Below are 18294 nucleotides of genomic sequence, written 5' to 3'. Positions count from 1 at the left end.
TGAGCTACCGGGGAGTGAGAGGGGCCCGGGGGGAGAGCTGGGACACCGAGCCATCATGAGCTACCGGGGAGTGAGAGGGGCCCAGGGGGAGAGCAGGGACACCGAGCCATCATGAGCTACCGGGGAGTGAGAGGGGCCCAGGGGGAGAGCAGGGACACCGAGCCATCATGAGCTACCGGGGAGTGAGAGGGGCCCGGGGGAGAGCTGGGACACCGAGCCATCATGAGCTACCGGGGAGTGAGAGGGGCCCGGGGGAGAGCTGGGACACCGAGCCATCATGAGCTACCGGGGAGTGAGAGGGGCCCGGGGGAGAGCTGGGACACCGAGCCATCATGAGCTACCGGGGAGGAGGCAGTGCCCACCTTGTGCTCCTGCTTCGGGACACATCCTCCGAGATGGTGAAGGGGGGCCGAAGACCTGGAGAGAATACCCCTACTCCCAAAGGGGCTCTCTGTACTCAGGAATCTGCCCCAGGCGAGCAGCTCCTTGTAGCCCCAGGACCTTTGCCCTCCTGCCAGAAACTGCTCCTAAATTCCTCCTTGTGCACAGCCACGTCACACAGGTCCAAGCTGCAGGCCCTTCTAGGGGTCCAGCTCTGGCAAGACCCAGATCTTTGTCCTCCAGCCAAAGGGTGACTTAATCCTGCAAGTAGGAACTCAACTGTAATTAACTAAAACACTTAAGTTTAAATCACACCAGCGCCCCGGGTGATCAGATCTTCACAGAACTCGTCTCTACCCGTTTTCCCAGAGGAGAACCTATCCTCTCTGGATCTAAGATGGGCATGAAAAAAAAAGATGGGCATGGAAGGTTCCCTCGTAGCCCTCTGCAGGCTGGCTGGAGGATGGCATGTGTCCCTCAGAAGGGCTCTTACCCACTTCCTCCCCAAGAAGGAGGGCTCTGGGCCCAGAGTGGCATGCGCCTGCCCCTGCCCACCTCTGGTCCCAGCCCTTCCAAGCCTGGGCAGGTAGTGGCTACCCAGGCACACTGGGCCCTACCCAGGCCCCTGAACTTGGGAAAGGGATGTGTTCAGGGCAAGGTCCTAAGGGCTGACTGGGCCTCCGGGCCGAGACTGCAGGCTGGGGCCACCCCTCACCTCCGGGAATGTTCCATCTCATCTGCCTGTACAGCCGCTGAGGCTGGTTCCTCCATGGCCACGGCCGCTCTGTCGTGGTTGCTGGTGGAGCGGGAGGCCGCCTGGACCTGACCTCTACCCCCGCCCGTTCCTCTAGCTGCCATGATGTGTTCCAGGCTCTGACGGCGGTCCCATGGGACAGCCTGCCTGTGTCTCAAGGAGCCCCAGGGGTTGGGGGCTGAGCCCCTGCTGTTACAGAAGAGCTGCTCCGGTTCTATTTCTGGGCTGTGGACCCAACAGGGAGGGAGCTGACACACAGGAGCCAGATCTGGCCTGAGGAAGGAGGTATGTTGGACAGTCACTGCAGAGAGTCCCTGACTGAAGGATGGGCCCACATTTGGGGCAGGGTCGGGGAGAGAGGGGAGGAGGCCAAGGGTCTCCATAGGGAGGGGAAGGGGTCAGAGAGGGCCTGGGTGGGTGTGTGGTGAGGGCAGCCAGGAGGGCCGTGGGGAGGTTCCTCCTGTTTCAGGAGCCGCTGTCAGCTCGGGGTCTGGGCAGGGAGGGGAGTCACCAGAGTCTGATTATGAGCAGTTCGTCTCCTGGGTCAGAGGGCGAAGGACAAGCGGCCCCTCCCCGGGCCACGTGTGGCCTCGTCACAGGGGAACAGGAAGTGTCCTCTGGTCTTGGGGGGTTCTCCAGGAAGTTGAGCCCCATCTTAATGAAGTCAGGCTGTTTTCTCCTGTGGTACCTGGCACACTGCCCCCCACCCCTGCCGGCTCCCACTGCTTCCTGCTGCCCAACACCCTTCTGAAGGCCATGGACGTGAGCCTGGCCTTGCCAGCTCTGTTCCCCCACGAGCCCCCCAGTTACCAGGGCCACCTCCAGCGGTAGACAGCCCCTCGGCCAGTAACGGGTGCTGCAAAGATTCCCAGGGTGATGAATATGCATGTAGGGTTGAAGTCTGCCCACCGCAGGGGAGCAGGAAACAGGTGCTGGGGCCCGCCTGATCTTTAAAACCACCGGCAGAGCAATAGGAAGCTGGCTAAAGAAACTGGCTCAAGGGGAGGGGGGGTTCAGGATGGAGGGGACATGTGTATACCCGTGGTCGATTCCTATTGATATATGTCAAAAAAAAAAAAAAAACATTGCAATATTGTAAAGTAATTATCCTGCAATTAAATAAATGTTTTAAATTAAAAAAAAATTTTTTTTAAGAAACTGGCTCAAGCCCATGGTGGGTGGAGACCGTGGAGGCCAACATGGTGATGAGACAGTTCTGTGGTGGCAGTTGCACAACCCTGGAAGATGCTCTGGAAACTGTCGGGGGACTTGTTCAGTGTGTGAACTATGTCTCAATAAACCCATCACCAAAAAAAAAAAAAAAGGAAGAAAGAGATGAAGACTTGCCTTATAAACAGCGTGTACCACTAAGCAGTGTGTGGAATGGTGGATATGGTTGTTCAGTTGCTCAGTCGTGTCTGACTCTTTACAACCCCATGGACTGCAGCACGCTGGGCTTCCCTGTCCTTCACTATCTCCTGGAGTTTGCTCAAGTTCATGTCCATTGATTCAGTACTGTTATCTAACCATCTCATCCTCTGTCACCCACTTCTCCTCCTGCCTTCAATCTTTCCCGCATCAGGGTCTTTTCCAGTGAGTTGACTCTTCGCATCAGGTGGCCAAAGTATTGGAGCTTCAGCTATAGCATCAGTCCTTCCAATGAATATTCAGGGTTGATTTCCTTCAGAATTGACTGGTTTAATCTCCTTGCAGTCCAAGGGACTCTGAAGAGTCTTCTCCAGCACCTACCATTTTTACCAAAAAAAAAGGAGAAAAGAATCTCAAGTGTATTTCCCTGAGTATGGAGGGTCTTCGTGGATGGGCGGTGGCAAGGAGTTGTTGGGGGGTGGGGGGCGGTGCTCCATCCTGCAGTAGTCGTTGCCTGGTGTCTGCAGGAAGGGCCTTGAGTCCCTGGGGAAGGACGCCCATCTTGCACCCTTTGCACCTCTGGAGTTTTCGATCACACGGGTGATTTACACATTCACAAAAGCAGTACTTTCAAATTAGCTTTTAAAAACTCAGCAGCCTCCCTGGGATGCTGGCACTGTTCTGTGTTTAGATCTAGTCGGGTGGAAATTTATCCTGCTGGGCACGAAACATTCACACGCTTCCCTGTACGTGTTTTTAAATGTGCAGCGGAGGCTCGGCTGCCTGGCCGTCACCTAGATCTCGCAGTGGGTCTTTGATGTGCCCTGCAGACCCCAGGATCACATCCCTCAGTTGGATGTGACTCAGGGTCTATTGCATTTGAGACAAAGACCCGCCTCCATTAATACCCCCAGGGCCTTGCACATCCGCCCCTGCACCTGCCCTTCTGACTTTACTGACCCACCGCCCCTCCCTCTGTACCTCACCCACCAGCATGGTCTCACAGCAGCTGGGAGACCCCTAGGGCTTTGCACCTGTTCCTCCTCCTCACCTGCAAATGCCTCTTGCCCCCCACCCCCACCCCCACACACAGAGCCCGCCCTCTCTAGGCCCTGGGATCTTGGGGCCTCTCAGCACCTCAAGGTCCACAGAATATCATGAGCTGCCTGTTAACATTTCTTTCCCTCACTTGTCGCTAAGAAAACGTGGGCAGCTGGGGGCTCCTGGACGCATGGGTGGAAGCCAGAGAAAGGGGGTGAGCTGCCCTGTGAGCTTCCCCAGGACATGAGCGCTGGCCGTGTCTGTGTGGCGTTCTGGCCCTCCAGCTACAACAGCCTGAGCAACACCTCCTGAGCCTCGGTTTTCCCACCTGGAAGGTGGGTGTGGGAGGTGGGGAGGGCTAAGGGAAGCGGCCAGGTCAGTGTAGCATCCACCCTCCCTCCAGGACCCTGATCCCACTGCCCACTCCAGGGACAGACAGACCCATCCAGCACCTGCTCCAGGAGCAGCCAGTGGCTGGGGGAGCCCCCAGGAAACGTGCGGGGGGCCTCTGGGCACAGTGCCAGGAAGAGGCCGTTTTCTTCCCTGGGACACGGTGTGAGTTCTGAAACCGCTACTGCTCTGGATGTGGCCTGAGAAAGAGGCCCGCATACACAGGGCACGGCGCCCGAGGAGCGCGGGAGAGGCTGCCACAAGCACCCCTCCCTGGTGCTCCAGGACCGCAAGTGTCCCACCTCCCGGGGTGGCTGCTGGTCGCTCTCAGCTGGGCCTCCCCACTTGCCCTTGGCCTAGGGGACCACTCACCCAGAGCTAACCCTGGCATCCAGTGACAACTGGACATGTCCCCGGGTGTCCCCAGCTGTTACCGAAATTGCAGCCCCCTCTGTACAGTGCCGAATCAAACCTCAGACACTGAATTTGGGGAGAAGTAGAAAATGATAGCTTTATTGCTTTGTCAGGCAAAGGGGACCACAGCGGGGTCCTGCTCCAAAAACCTATGTGTGCTGACCCAAGAGGATTTGATGAGGGTTTTATAACAAAGGTGGGCTCCCTGACAAGCTTAGGGTGTGGCAGGGCCTGCACGCCCTCGATCTCATCTCAAGCGGTGGTCTCCTCATCTCCATGGTTTCCTGGCTGCTTCTCCCTTGATTAGCAACTGTTGGAACCTGCCCTTTGGAACTCAGGAAAGGTCATGGAGGCCGGAGGCTTGCCTACAAGAAACGGGACGAAAGGCCCTCTGCGGCTGGGAGCCCCAGGGGGCCCTGCTCAGTTTCAGGACAAGCCCAAAGCCTCCCCGGCCCCAGAGCTCCTGTGGGGTCAGCTGGGGCCTCAGCTGTGACCAAGTGCAGCTCAGTGGGACGTGGAGCTGATAGGGCAAACACACTGACTGAGACCACCCACCCTGGCCAGGCACCACAGTAACCATTTGCATGAGTTATTTACGACAGTTATTTTAGGAAGGAACAAGGAACTAACAAGCCACCACCAACCAGAAGAGTTAAGAGAAGGTCAAAATGTGACAGCGCGTGTCCAGCCACCTCCCAAAATCCTCGCTGGCATCCGTCTTGGCTGAGCAATGCTTGCGCCACCAGGAAGGACCCTGAATCAGAATGATTGGCCAAAGACAGCCCAGAAACGAATCCGTCACATCTCAGGCTTTAACCCGAGACTGTGAGCCACGTGGCACAGCAGTTCTCCTGGGTTCCCTTACCCTACTGCTCTCTGCCCAGGTGCCCCTTCCCAATAAGGTCTCTTGCTTTGTCAGCTCATGGGTCTCCTCAGTCCAGTTCAGTTCAGTGGCTCAGTTGTGTCCTGCAGCACGCCAGGCCTCCCTATCCATCACCAACTCCTGGAGTTCACTCAAACTCACGTCCATTGAGTCGGTGATGCCATCCAACCATCTCATCCTCTGTCACCCTCTGTGACAGCCCACACTCTGTGAAGTGTTTCTCTTTGAATAAATCCACTTCTTAGTTATCAGTTTGTCTCTCACTGAATCCTTTCTGAGGTGAGACACCAAGAACTGGAGTTTCAGTAGGTCCTGAAACCAGGTCTGTGATCTCAGTTGGAAGACCGTGGGTTTTGGCTGGATCAGGTCCCAGCCACGTGAGTTACAGCCCCAAGCAGGGTGTTGGCCGGGTTCAAGTCCCAACCTGAGGTGAACAGTTTCACTAGCATTCCCACCCATTTCTGCAGCTGGAAAATCTGTCCTCCTGGTCTGGCCTCCTCTCCATCCTGCTTCTTTCTCTGGCTCCTTCCAAAGGGAAATCTCTGTCTCTTATCGAGGCGCTGGGGACCACTCTGGAGATCTGGCCCGTGGCAATGTGTTCCTGCCAATGTCCTGATGCTCGTCTCCCAAAGTGCAGGGCCCCACAGGCCAGGGCAAGGAGGAGAATCATTAATTCTGCCAAGACAAACTAAACACCTCGATCCCAGGGATCAGGACCAGTTTAGTCAAGGTCTCTAACTGGTTTTCAGGATCCTGCAGGCGGCACAAATTCCATTTGGCCAACTCTCCCCCGGATCACTCAATCCTTTTCCCTCTCCCTGGGAGGGGATATAAATGAGTTCAATCCTTTGGAAATGGTGAGGCAGCACTTGCTGGAGCCCATGACTCACAAATCCGCTTCTGGGTGTGTACCCAGCACGGATTTCAAGATGTGTGCAGGGCATGTTTGAGAACGTTCCAGTCACTGCAGCTCACACTGGAGACTACCTGGTGTTCTGTGAACTGTCAAGAGAGAGATTGTGGTGAGGTCATGTGTGGGTAGTAAACCGTGGTGAGGATGAGGGGCCAGCCACAGCCACGTGCAGCAGTTCCACAAACCCCATGTTGGACGAGAGATGCCTGGACCATACCCTGGCTATGTGCCGGCGTCCCAGAAAGTCCGTGCTGGGGACACACCTTTGAACCAGTGTCCTGGGGCTGTGTTCCCCTTAGTGCAACCCAGAGGCTTTGACAACAGGAATCTGTCCCGTCGAAGTCCAGGGGTCTGAGGTCCACAGTCAAGGTGTGGGCCGGGCAGTGATCCCCTGAGATGCCAGGGAGGGTCCTTCCTGCCTCTTCATCCATCCAACCTCCACCTCCATCCTCACGTGGCCTCTCCCTGTGTCTCTGAGGCTGTGTGCATTTCCCCTTCTCTTACAAGGACTCTTTAATGGGATTTAGGGCCCATCCTAGTCCAGGATAAGTCATCTTGAGATCCCTACCATAATTCCATCTGCAATGTCCCTATTTCCAAACAGCGTCCCAGCCTGAGGCTCTGGGTGGACATGAATGGATGGGGCGTCATCTTAATCCATGGGAGGTTCCATGGGACTCAGGCTCTCCCTGCACCCTGATATGAAGATCTTCAAGCTTGGTCTATGCGGAAGTCCACCTGGAAACTTGACCCAGATGATTGTGGGGGCGGGGAGTGTGGGGGTGAAGCTGGGGTCTCAGAAAACTTGGCAACACCCCCATCTAGACCGGAGTCTTTACACTTCGGAGCAAATAACCCTTCATGCAAACAACGGCGAATGGGGAGCCAGGGGTGAAGCAGACAGATCAGCGGGGCCTCCTGTCTCTGCTCCCTGCCCTCCCTACCCTATAGGGTGCCCTCACCCTATAGGGTAACTACCCCGGACAGTGAGGGCGAGGAGGAGGCCAGGGGTGAGAGGGAGGGGGTGCAGAGCTGGGCTACCATGGACTTCTGGCTAAGATACCAGCCTCTCAGCCTCTGTGTGCGCCCAACATGAGGGCTGCCTCCCAGGGCTGACCCTGCACTCTGTGATAGCCCGCACTTCCATTTCTGGATTAGCATTGATTAGGTAAATTAATTAGCATTAAGTCAGAACCACAGACCCAGACAGAAATGGCCAGAGGGTGTGGGACCCCACAGCTAGGACGACCATTCCACAGACCCCCAAATCCATAAGACCCTGGTGGTCCACCCCACCCCCTGCCTTCCCCTTGCTCACCAGGTCGCCCCGCCCCATATCCTGGGTGCCCCAGCCAGCGCAGGCAGACCAGGCTCAGTTGGGAGCCTTATTCAGCCCTAAATCTCCCTCACCTGTCACCTCCCAGGGCCAGTCACGTGCTCAGCGAGGCCTTTTCAGACTGACTTCTAACCCCACTGGATCACCTGTCATCCCAGAGCCCAGCGCCCTTCTCCAGGCATTTTCCTAGTTTTATTTCTGGAATAAGCACTCGAATGCGGCAGACTTCCACTAAAGAAGAATTTCTCTGTTTCCTAATTTACACCCAGCGCTGGTGCTGGGCCCAGAGCTTCAGCAGCACCAGAGCTCTACGGTGACCAGAAGCCAGGCCCTGGGTCTGAGGCTGGGGATTGTCCCTGGAGGACGAGGACCCCATCAGGTCACGTCCATCGCTGTGTCCTGGTCGTTCTGGGTCTGCCCCGGGCCCAGGTGCCCCTCATTGAAGATAATCTTTTCCTCCTTCAGGCAGCTTCGTCTCATAGGACTCAGACCATCAGGGAATGTGAGCCCTTTGCTGTGGCCAGGCTGGGCAGAACTCCAGGCTCCGGCTCAGAGAAGACCCTCCAGGGACCTTCCAGGCAGCCAAGCTGCAGTGGGGTCGCAGGTGCCCTGGCTGTTTTAAGGACTCAGCGTCAGAAGAGAGTACTGACCACTTCTGGCTCCAGCAGGAGGTGAGTGCGAGCAGGTGCGGCCGCCCCTCCCTCCATGGCCGCCAGGCTCCAGCCTGTGGCTCTGTTTGCCGGTCCAGGCCCCCCTGGGCTGTGCTTCGCCTGGGTTGGAGGGCTCCTCCCCGGACCCTGGTCCACACAAGGACAGGCACCCTAGCTGTCCTGTGGGACTGCTTTCGGGGCGAGGCAGGGGTGGCCTGCCCTCAGTGTCCCAAGCTCTGGGCGGTCGTCACGGCTGTGTGGATACGGGTGAGCTCCATCCGCCTCCGCAGTGCCCTAACGGTGAGCCGTGCTTCTCAGAACCAGCTCCATGAGTCACTGTGCGGCAGAACCACGTGGATGTCAGGCTGTGGCCACGCAGTACAGCAGCTGCCACTCCTATGGGGATGTGAGAGGCAGGCTGGGGGAAGCTGTGGGTGAGGCCGGAGCTGGTCTCAGCATCAGCCCAGAGGCCTATGAAGGATCTGGGCCCTGAGACCACATATTGCCCTGGCCAGGTGTCCTGGGCTCAGATGACCCGGAGCTGGGGAGCTTTAGAACAACAGAAATCTCTTTCCTCCAGCCCAGGAGTCTGAAATCAAAGGGTCGCAGGGCTGGGCTCCCTCCACAGGCCTTTTGAAGAAGGTCCCTCCTACTTCTTCCAACTCCTAGGGGCTCCAGGCGTCCCTCGAGTGGTGGCCGCCTCCCTCCAGGCTCTGCCTCCATCATTACATGTCATCTCCTCTGTGTATGCGCCTCAGATATGAGGACACTGCTCATCGGACCACCCTAACCTCAGTTTGGAACTCATCTAAATTCAGCTGACTATCTGCAGAGACCCTGTTTCCAAGTCAGATCACACCGGTGTTTCCGGGTAGAGGTAAATTAGGGGGTCACCGTCTTTCTGACAAACAAGGTGTTTGTCACCAGCTCCTGGCATGTCTGGCGTAGGTAGTCCCAGCCGCTCCCCTGGGGTGCTCCAGGTCAGGGTAGCCCTGCAGGCCTGACTGGACTCCAGCCCCCCGCACCCCAACCTCATCATTTCCACGTGGGTAGGTTTCTCCAATGGGGAGGAATCTCCTGTCCGGCAGGAGGATTATGTGGGCGCCACCATTCAGATGAGCTGGCAGACGGCTGTCACCTCCCAGGGTCGGGCCTGTGTGTGGGTGTCCCTGAGTCTCTGCGGAGAGATGGTGACCTCAGGACATCCCTGTCAGCCTGGACACTGGGCGCGCTTTGTTTCCTCACTGTGGGCCACGTGGCCAGGCGAGGAGCCGCTGGTCAGAGGCGGACGGCAGCTGGGGAGAAGCAGCAAAAATGTCCCGGGGGGCCTGGGGGATGGAGGAGGGGCTGCACAGGGGAGGCAGGAGGGGTCCCCGCCAAACGCAGGCCTGGGCCTCAGGGTCCCCTCCTCGCCCGGTTGTGGCCATTCCTTATGTCCTCTGGGGGCCAGAGCAATTGGCTGAGCATGATGGCCCTTGCCCTGGAGGGCTTGGGGGAGCCCACTGCACTGAGCTTCTCGTCAGTCTCAGGCCGTAAGCCACCTCTGTCTCTTCTCTCCCCGAGTTTCTTTCTTTTCAAAAATGTGTTTTTAAAAAACTTTTAAATCGAGGTGTAGGGAGTTCCCTGGTTGCCTAGTGGTTAGGACTGAGTGTTTTCACTGCACTGGCCCGGGTTCCGTCCCTGGTTGAAAAACGGATGTCCTGCAAGCTGTGCAGTGCAGCTTAAAAAAAAAAAAAAGGAATAACTCGTGTAATGTAAAATCAGTCATTTAAAAATTACAGTTCAGTGGCATTCAGTACCTTCACAGTGTTGTACAACCAGCACCTCTGTCTAGTCGCAGAACGTTTCCGTCACCCCAGCAGGAGCCGCTGCAGCCCCTGGTGGTCACCCCGCATCCTCTGTCCCAGTCCCTGCACTGTCGCTCTGGACTTGCTGCTTCTGGATGTTTCACACGCGCGGAACTGAGAGGGTCAATTCCTACACAGGTTGATAAGAAGTCCGGGGTCCCCGAGGAGGAGGAGGAGGAGGAGGAGGAGGAGGAGGAGGAGGAGGAGGAGGAGGAGGAGGAGGAGGAGGAGGAGGAGGAGGAGGAGGAGGAGGAGAAAGGTGTCTGGGGCTTTCAAGGAGAAAGGGGTCTGGAATCCTCAAGGAGGAGGAAAGGACAAACATCTTTTTTTTTTTTCTCTACATTCCTTAGTCTTAGTCACATAAAACGTTTTTTTCTTTAAGCACAACAAACAACTCAGTTTAAACTCTGTACTAAGGATTATAAAACAACAATGTATCCTGCTTGAGGACAGTTTCTCCTTCCTGAAAACCTTCTGGCTAATCCTGTTATCTTAAAATGTGAATTATGGGAGTGGGTTTGGTAAAATTTTTACAACCTTGAGACATTCTTTTGATTTATTGTAATAATGAATTTAAAAAAGTAATGTAACTTCCTTGCTAACACTAGCAAGGGGGGCACTCTCCACCCCTCTTCTGATCCCTGTTTATACTTTAATAAAACTCTGCTATGCAAAAGCTCTTGAGGGATCAAGCCTGGTCCTGAAGTTAAATCTTCTTCGGAGATAACGAATCTGACACTGTTCACCATAAGCTATCAGAACCACATGACATGTGGGCTGGTTCCAACAGCAGACTGGTTCCAAATAGGAAAAGGAGTTCATCAAGGCTGTATATTGTCACCCTGCTTATTTAACTTCTATGCAAAGTACAGCATGAGAAACGCTGGGCTGGAAGAAGCACAAGCTGGAATCAAGATTGCCGGGAGAAATGTCAATAACCTCAGATATGCAGATGACACCACCCTTATGGCAGAAAGGGAAGAGGAACTAAAAAGCCTCTTGGTAAAAGTGAAAGTGGAAGTGAAAAAGTTGGCTTAAAGCTCAACATTCAGAAAACGAAGATCATGGCATCTGGTCCCATCACTTCATGGCAAATAGATGGGAAAGCAATGGAAACAGTGAGAGACTTTATTTTTTGGGGCTCCAAAATCACTACAGATGGTGACTGCAGCCATGAAATTAAAAGACACTTACTCCTTGGAAGAAAAGTTATGACCAACCTAGATAGCATATTCAAAAGCAGAGACATTACTTTGCCAGCAAAGGTCCCTCTAGTCAAGGCTATAGTTTTTCCAGTGGTCATGTATGGATGTGAGAGTTGGATTGTGAAGAAGGCTGAGCGCCGAAGAATTGATGCTTTTGAAGTGTGGTGTTGGAGAAGACTCTTGAGAGTCCCTTGGACTGCAAGGAGATCCAACCAGTCTATTCTAAAGGAAATCAGTCCTGGGTGTTCTTTGGAAGGAATGATGCTAAAGCTGAAACTCCAGTACTTTGGCCACCTCATGCGAAGAGTTGACTCATTGGAAAAGACTCTGATGCAGGGAGGGATTGGGGGCAGGAGGAAAAGGGGACGACAGAGGATGAGATGGCTGGATGGCATCACCTACTCAATGGACGTGAGTTTGGGTGAACTCCGGGAGTTGGTGATGGACAGGGAGGCCTGGCGTGCTGCAATTCATGGGGTCGCAAAGAGTCGGACATGACTGAGCGACTGAAATGAACTGAACTGAACTGAACTAGGTTGGTCATTGCTTTTCTTCCAAGGAGTAAGCGTCTTTTAATTTCACGGCTGCAGTCACAATCTGCAGTGATTTTGGAGCCCAAGAAAATAAAGTCTCTCACTGTTTCCATTGCTTTCCCATCTATTTGCCATGAAGTGATGGGACTGGATGCTATGATCTTAGTTTTCTGAATGTTGAGTTTTAAGCCAACTTTTTCACTCTCCTCTTTCACTTTCATCAAGAGACTCTTTAGTTCTTCTTCGCTTTCTGACATAAGGGTGGTGTCATCTGCATATCTGAGGTTATTGATATTTCTCCTGGCAATCTTGATTCCAGCTTGTGCTTCATCCAGCCCGGCATTTTGCATGATGTTAAATAAGTTATTTAAACTGCATGTAATTAAATAAGCAGGGCAACAATATACAGCCTTGATGTACTACTCCTTTGGAACTAGTCTTGTTCCATGTCCAGTTCTAACTGTTGCTTCTTGACCTGCATACAGATTTCTCAGGAGGCAGGTAAGGTGGTCTGGTATTCCCATCTCTTTCAGAATTTCCCACAGTTTTTGTGATCCACACAGTCAAAGGCTTTGGCATAGTCAATAAAGCAGAAATAGATGTTTTTCTGGAACTCTCTTGCTTTTTTGATGATCCAGTGGATGTTGGCAATTTGATCTCTGGTTCCTCTGCCTTTTCTAAATCCAGCTTGAACATCTGTAAGTTCATGGTTCATGTACTGTTGAGGCCTGGCTTGGAGAATTTTGAGCATTACTTTGTTAGCATGTGAGATGAGTGCAATTGTGCAGTAGTTTGAACATTCTTTGGCATTGCCTTTCTTTGGGGTTGGAATGAAAACTGATCTTTTCCAGTCCTATGGCCACTGCTGAGTTTTCCAAATTTGCTGGAATATTGAGTGCAGCACTTTCACAGCATCATCTTTTAGGATTTGAAATAACTCACCTGAAATTCCCTCACCTCCACTAGTTTTGTTCATAGTGATGCTTCTTAAGGCCCACTTGACTTCAGACTCCAGGATGTTTGGCTCTAGGTGAGTGACCACACCATTGTGGTTATCTGTGTCATGAAGATCTTTTTTGTACTGTTCTTCTGTGTATTCTTGTCATCTCTTCTTAATATCATCTGCTTCTGTTAGGTCCATTCCATTTCTGTCCTTTATTGTGCCCATCTTTGCATGTAATTTTCCCTTGGTATCTCTAATTTTCTTGAAGAGATCTCTAGTCTTTCCCATTCTGTTGTTTTCCTCAATTTCTTTGCACTGACCACTGAGGAAGGCTTTCTTATCTCTCCTTGTTATTCTTTGAGTTCAGTTCAGTTGCTCAGTCAAGTCTGACTCTTCGCGAGCACACCAGGCTTCCCTGTCCATCACCAACTCCCACCGCTTGCTCAAATTCATGTCCATCGAGCTGGTGATGCCATTCAACCATCTCATCTTCTGTTGTCCCCTTCTCCTCCTGCCTTCGATCTTTCCCAGCATCAGGATCTTTTCCAATGTGTCAGCTCTTTGCATCAGATGGCCAAAGTATTGGAGTTTCAGCTTCAGCATCAGTCATTCCAATGAATATTCAGGACTGATTTCCTTTAGGATTGACTGGTTTGATCTCCTTGCAGTTCAAGGGACTTTCAAGAGTCTTCTCCAATACCACAGTTCAAAAGCATCAATTCTTTGGCACTCAGCTTTCTTTATAGTCCAACTCTCAACTCTGCTATTCTTTGGAACTCTGCATTCAAATGGGTATATCTTTCCTTTTCTCCTTTGCCTTTAGCTTCTCTTCTTTTCTCAGCTATTTGTGAGGCCTCCTCAGACAACCATTTTGCCTTTTCACATTTCTTTTTTGGGGGAATGGTCTTGATCACTGCCTCCTATACAATGTCATGAACCTCTGTCCATAGTTCTTCAGGCACTCTGTCTATCAGATCTAATCCCTTGAATCTATTTGTCACTTCCACTGATTAATCATAAGGGATTTGATTTAGGTCATACCTGAATCGTCTAGTGGTTTTCCCTACTTTCTTCAACTTAAGTGTGAATTTGACAACAAGGAGCTCATGATCTGAGCCCCAGTTAGCTCCTGGTCTTGTTTTTGCTTACTGTATAGAGCTTCTCCATTTTTGGCTCCAAAAAATATAATCAATCTGATTTTTGTATTTACCATCTAGTGATGTCCGTGTGTAGAGTTTTCTCTTGTGTTGTTGGAAGAGGGTGTTTGCTGTGACCAGTGACTTCTCTTGGCAAAACTCTATTAGCCTTTGCCCTGCTTCATTCTGTACTCCAAGGCAAAATTTGCCTGTTCTCCAGGTATTTTTTGACTTCCTACTTTAGCATTCCAGTCCCTTATAATGAAAGGACATCCATCCATCCAACGCCCAAAAGCACCATTTTTGGGGTGTTAGTTCTAGAAGGTCTTGTAGGTCTTCACAGAACCATTCAACTTCAGCTTCTTCAGCATTACTGGTTGGGGCATAGACTTGGATTACTGTGATATTGAATGGTTTGGAAATGAACAGAGATCATTCTGTCATTTTTGAGATTGCACCCAAGTATCAGAGAAGGTAATGGCACCCCACTCCAGTACTTTTGCCTGGAAAATCCCATGGATGGAGGAGCCTGGTAGGCTGCAGTCCATGGGGTCGCAAAGAGTCGGACACGACTGAACGACTTCCCTTTCACTTTTCACTTTCATGCATTGGAGAAGGAAATGGCAACCCACTCCAGTGTTCTTGCCTGGAGAATTCCAGGGATGGGGGAGCCTGGTGGGCTTCTGTCTATGGGGTCACACAGAGTCGGACACGACTGAAGTGACTTAGCAGCAACCGCATTTTGGACTTTTTGTTGTCTATGAGGGCTACTCCATTTCTTCTAAGGGATTTTTGCCCACAGTAGTAAATGCAATGGTCATCTGAATTAAATTCACCCATTCCAGTCCATTTCAGTTCACTGATACCTAAAATGTCAATGTTCACTCTTGCCATCTCCTGTTTGACCACTTCCAATTTACCTTGATTCATGGACCTAACATTCCAGGTTCCTATGCAATATTACAGCATTGGACTTTACTTCCATCACCAGTCACATCCACAACTGGGAGTTGTTTTTGCTTTGATTCCGCCTCTTCATTCTTTCTGGAGTTATTTCCCCACTCTTCTACAGTAGCATATTGGGCACCTTCCGACCTGGGGAGTTCATCTTTCAGTGTCCTATCTTTTTGCCTTTTCATACTGTTGTTCATGGGGTTCTCAAGGCAAGAATACTGAAGTGGTTTGCCATTCCCTTCTCCAGTGGACCACATTTTGTCAGAACTCTCCACCATGACCCCTCTGTCTTGTGTGGCCCTACAAGGCACGGCTCATAGTTTCATTGAGCTAGACAAGGCTATGGGCCATGTGATCAGTTTGATTAGTTTTCTGTGATTGTGGTTTTCATTCTGTCTGCCCTCTGATGGAGAAGGATAAGAGGCTTATGGAAGCTTCCTGATGGGAGAGACTGACTGTGGGAGAAACAGTGGGGTCTTGTTCTGATGGGCGGGGACATTCTCAGTAGATCTTTAATCCAATTTTCTGTTGATGGGTGGGACCGTGTTCCCTCTCTGTTGTTTGACCTGAGACCAAACTATGGTGGAGGTATGAAGATAATGGCGCCTCCCTCAAATTGTCTGGTGCATGCACTGCTGCACTCAGTGACCCCGACCCACGCCTCCACCGGAGACTCCTGGACACTCACAGGCAAGTCTGGGTCAGTCTCTTGCTCCCTTCTCCTGGGCCCGGTGACTACAGTCCATGGGGTAGCAAAGAATTGGACTTGACTTAGCGACTAAACAGCAGCATGGATTTGTCAGTTTCTGTTATGTGAGTACTGTAAGAAGCTAAATAATGAAAAGCCTTATTTGTGATTTTAAAAAATCAGTAAACTTCACATTAAAAAATAATAAAATTTCTAATTGTTTTTCTTAAAAAAAAAAACAAAACACCCACCCAAGGATCTAGCAAAGTCAGAGTCTCCTTCCCCAGGGACTGAATTGGCTGGTGAGCCCAGCAGCTACCTGGGCATGTAACCATCACCTTCACCTACCCAGTCAACTCCTTTCTCTTTCGTCTCCAGCTCCTGGAGACATAAGATTTCAACTCCTGGCCGGTATACAGACCATCCCTGAGAACGAAGTAACCCACATAAGGCCACCGCATCAGAGAACCCCTAGAATAGGGTGACACAAGCCCTGGTCTAAACACAAGTGCTCCCTAGGGCCTGCCTGCAGCTGGCATCACAAAGGGGCCCTATAGGTGTAAAGGCCCCAGAGAGAGACAGAGGGAAGGGGGAATGAATGGATCGCTGTCATCCAGGTAGGCCTGAGATGGAGGCTGCTGAGCAGCATCTCTGAGCTGCACCCACTAGATGCCAGTAACAACTCCCCCCGCCCTCCCCCGGCCCCGCCAAGCTGTGACAACCAAAAGTATCTCCAGGCACTGCCAAGCATCACCCTCCCCTCATGCCTTTCAGGGGTTGATCAGAACTGCTCCCCAGGAGAGGTCTCTTCTTCATCCCTGTGGTGCCTGCGTCCTGGTTTGCACATCTGCGCTCTAACACAGTTGCCTTCTCCAAGACCCCATTGCATCAGACCAAGTTGTAGACACCAGGCTTGGCTCCCGGATCCTCCCGGCCCGGCCCTGCCCTGCCCTGCCCTTCTGTGCAGGGAGGTGACTCAGAGCCAGGTGGAGGTGGGCACCTGGGAGCCGCTCCAAGCTGCAGCGCTGGCCCATCGCAGCCTGGTCTCTGGTTACACAAGGGCTGGACCGGGCAGAAAAGATGGAGCATGTTCTGTTGAGAAAGAAGCCCCCAGGGACACATTGGTCTCCTGGCATCAGTGAATCCAGGGGCACGCTCCCCGCCCCTCCCCCTCATGCTGAGGCTGGCGGCTGATGCAAGATGATCTCGGATTGCGCCGCCTCCCAGAACAGCCGTTCAAGTGGGAAGTGTGAGCAGGCTGCCGCAGCGGTCTCGGAAAGAGCCAGCGGGAGGTGGCGCCGCCCAGCGCTCTGCTTGGTGGGGAGCTGGCGGGCAGGCTGGAATTCTGCGGGAGGGGGAGGGGTACCCTCAGAAGGAGCCTGCCCCCTCCTGGAGCCCCGAGCAACTGTGCAGGCACAGAGGGTGAGGGGAGACCCCAGTGACCACAGGAGCATCTCCCCAGATGCCCTCTGTCAGGGAGGAGGCAGGTCCCCAGGAGGGACAGAAACCCTGCTTCAGCAGTGCCGGGGACTCTGGGAGGGACTACAAGGCCCTGGGCTCTGCGAGGCTTCCGAGATGTGGGAGCAGGGTGACTGCAGAGTGAGGGCGCCTTTGCCTAGCTGTGCCCAGGGTGGGGGCACTGACCACACGAATGTCCTGGTGTCATGGTTGCCTGTATGAAGAGCACGTGGCAATGGCAGGGGTTCCTGACCTCCACATGAACTTGGGGGTCTGAGGGGGGTCCTGTGCACTGTAGGCTGTCGAGTAGCGTGCGGTCTCCACCTCCCAGGTGCCACAGCACTGCCCCTCACAGGTGTTGGTAATCAAAACTGCCGCCTGCCGTGGCCCTCCATCCTGAGGGTGCCGGCCTGGAGACCACTAGCTCTCCTCCCCTGCTCTGCCCAGCAGACCTCCTATCCAGTCCTGTCTGGTCTGGTCCTGCAGCTCTGGCGTCCAGTGCCACGCCCACATCGCCCCAGCCCTCGGGCTTCTCCACTGTGGCTTCTTTGGAGGCTGGCTGCCCTCGGTCTGGCTCTGCTGCCCTCCTCGAGGTCGGGCTGCAGGGAAGGGGCTCCCCAGGAGTGGAAGCTACTCCCCACCACCCTACGTGAATACATATTCCCGGGCCAGGTGGGCTCATATGGGTCCTCTTGGAGGTCTCCCGAGGGGCCCCCAGCAGCTGCTCTGGTGTCCCGAGCACAGAAGTCTCCCTCTCAGAAGTCAGAGTTTCCCAGGAAGGTGGGGAGAGAGGCTGCTGCCTCCAGCTCGAGGCACCAGGGACTCTGACTCCCTTTCCTCCAAAGGGAACCATGGTTGGTCACCAAGGAAAGCATGACTCATCACACGTGCTAAGGTTGTGGGGGGTGCCCCTCCAGACAGTGGATATGGGGAGGGATTTGCAGAGGGAGAGAAAATGGGTTCAGCCTGGAAAACAGCGTCAGGAAGGGAGGGTCACAGCTGAGGGCCAGGTGGGGTCACTGGGTAGAAAAGTCATGGGAGGGGACAAGGGGGAGAGGAGGGGACTCTGGCCAACGGGCCTCCTGCTGGAGGCAGCCCAGGGCGTCAGAGACCTCCTCCGGGAAGGGGAGGGAGGAGGAGGGAGTTGGTTGGGTTGTATATTGAGGGGGTCAGATACCAAGGTGGGGGAAGCTGGCTGAGCTGACTAAGCAGACTTCTTGCTGGAATTGGCCCCTGAGCGCATGCCCAGGAATGAGGCCTCGTCGAAAATGTGCTCAGAGGAACCTGCCTGGGGTCTGGTCAGGGGACAGCCTCTGTCGCCGAGCGGTGGGCATTAGTTACACTCTGCTGTCGTCACTACATGGAAGGATGTAAGACTCTGGGGAGGCTGGGTCTCCTGC

At 53.4% G+C, this 18294-nt stretch overlaps 1 long non-coding RNA gene across 1 annotated transcript; it reads left to right on the top strand.

Annotated features, from left to right (window-relative positions):
* Positions 1–304: 304 nt before the first annotated feature.
* LOC133230080 (uncharacterized) lies at positions 305–15611 on the top strand. The gene is made up of 3 exons (XR_009730742.1): positions 305–8151; positions 8800–10133; positions 10218–15611. It is a non-coding gene; the product is annotated as an uncharacterized LOC133230080 (long non-coding RNA).
* Positions 15612–18294: the final 2683 nt, after the last annotated feature.

The sequence above is a fragment of the Bos javanicus genome, chromosome 18 (assembly GCF_032452875.1).
Source record: "Bos javanicus breed banteng chromosome 18, ARS-OSU_banteng_1.0, whole genome shotgun sequence".
Classification (NCBI taxonomy): Eukaryota; Metazoa; Chordata; class Mammalia; order Artiodactyla; family Bovidae; genus Bos; species Bos javanicus.
This window is presented reverse-complemented; position numbering and strand designations above follow the sequence as displayed.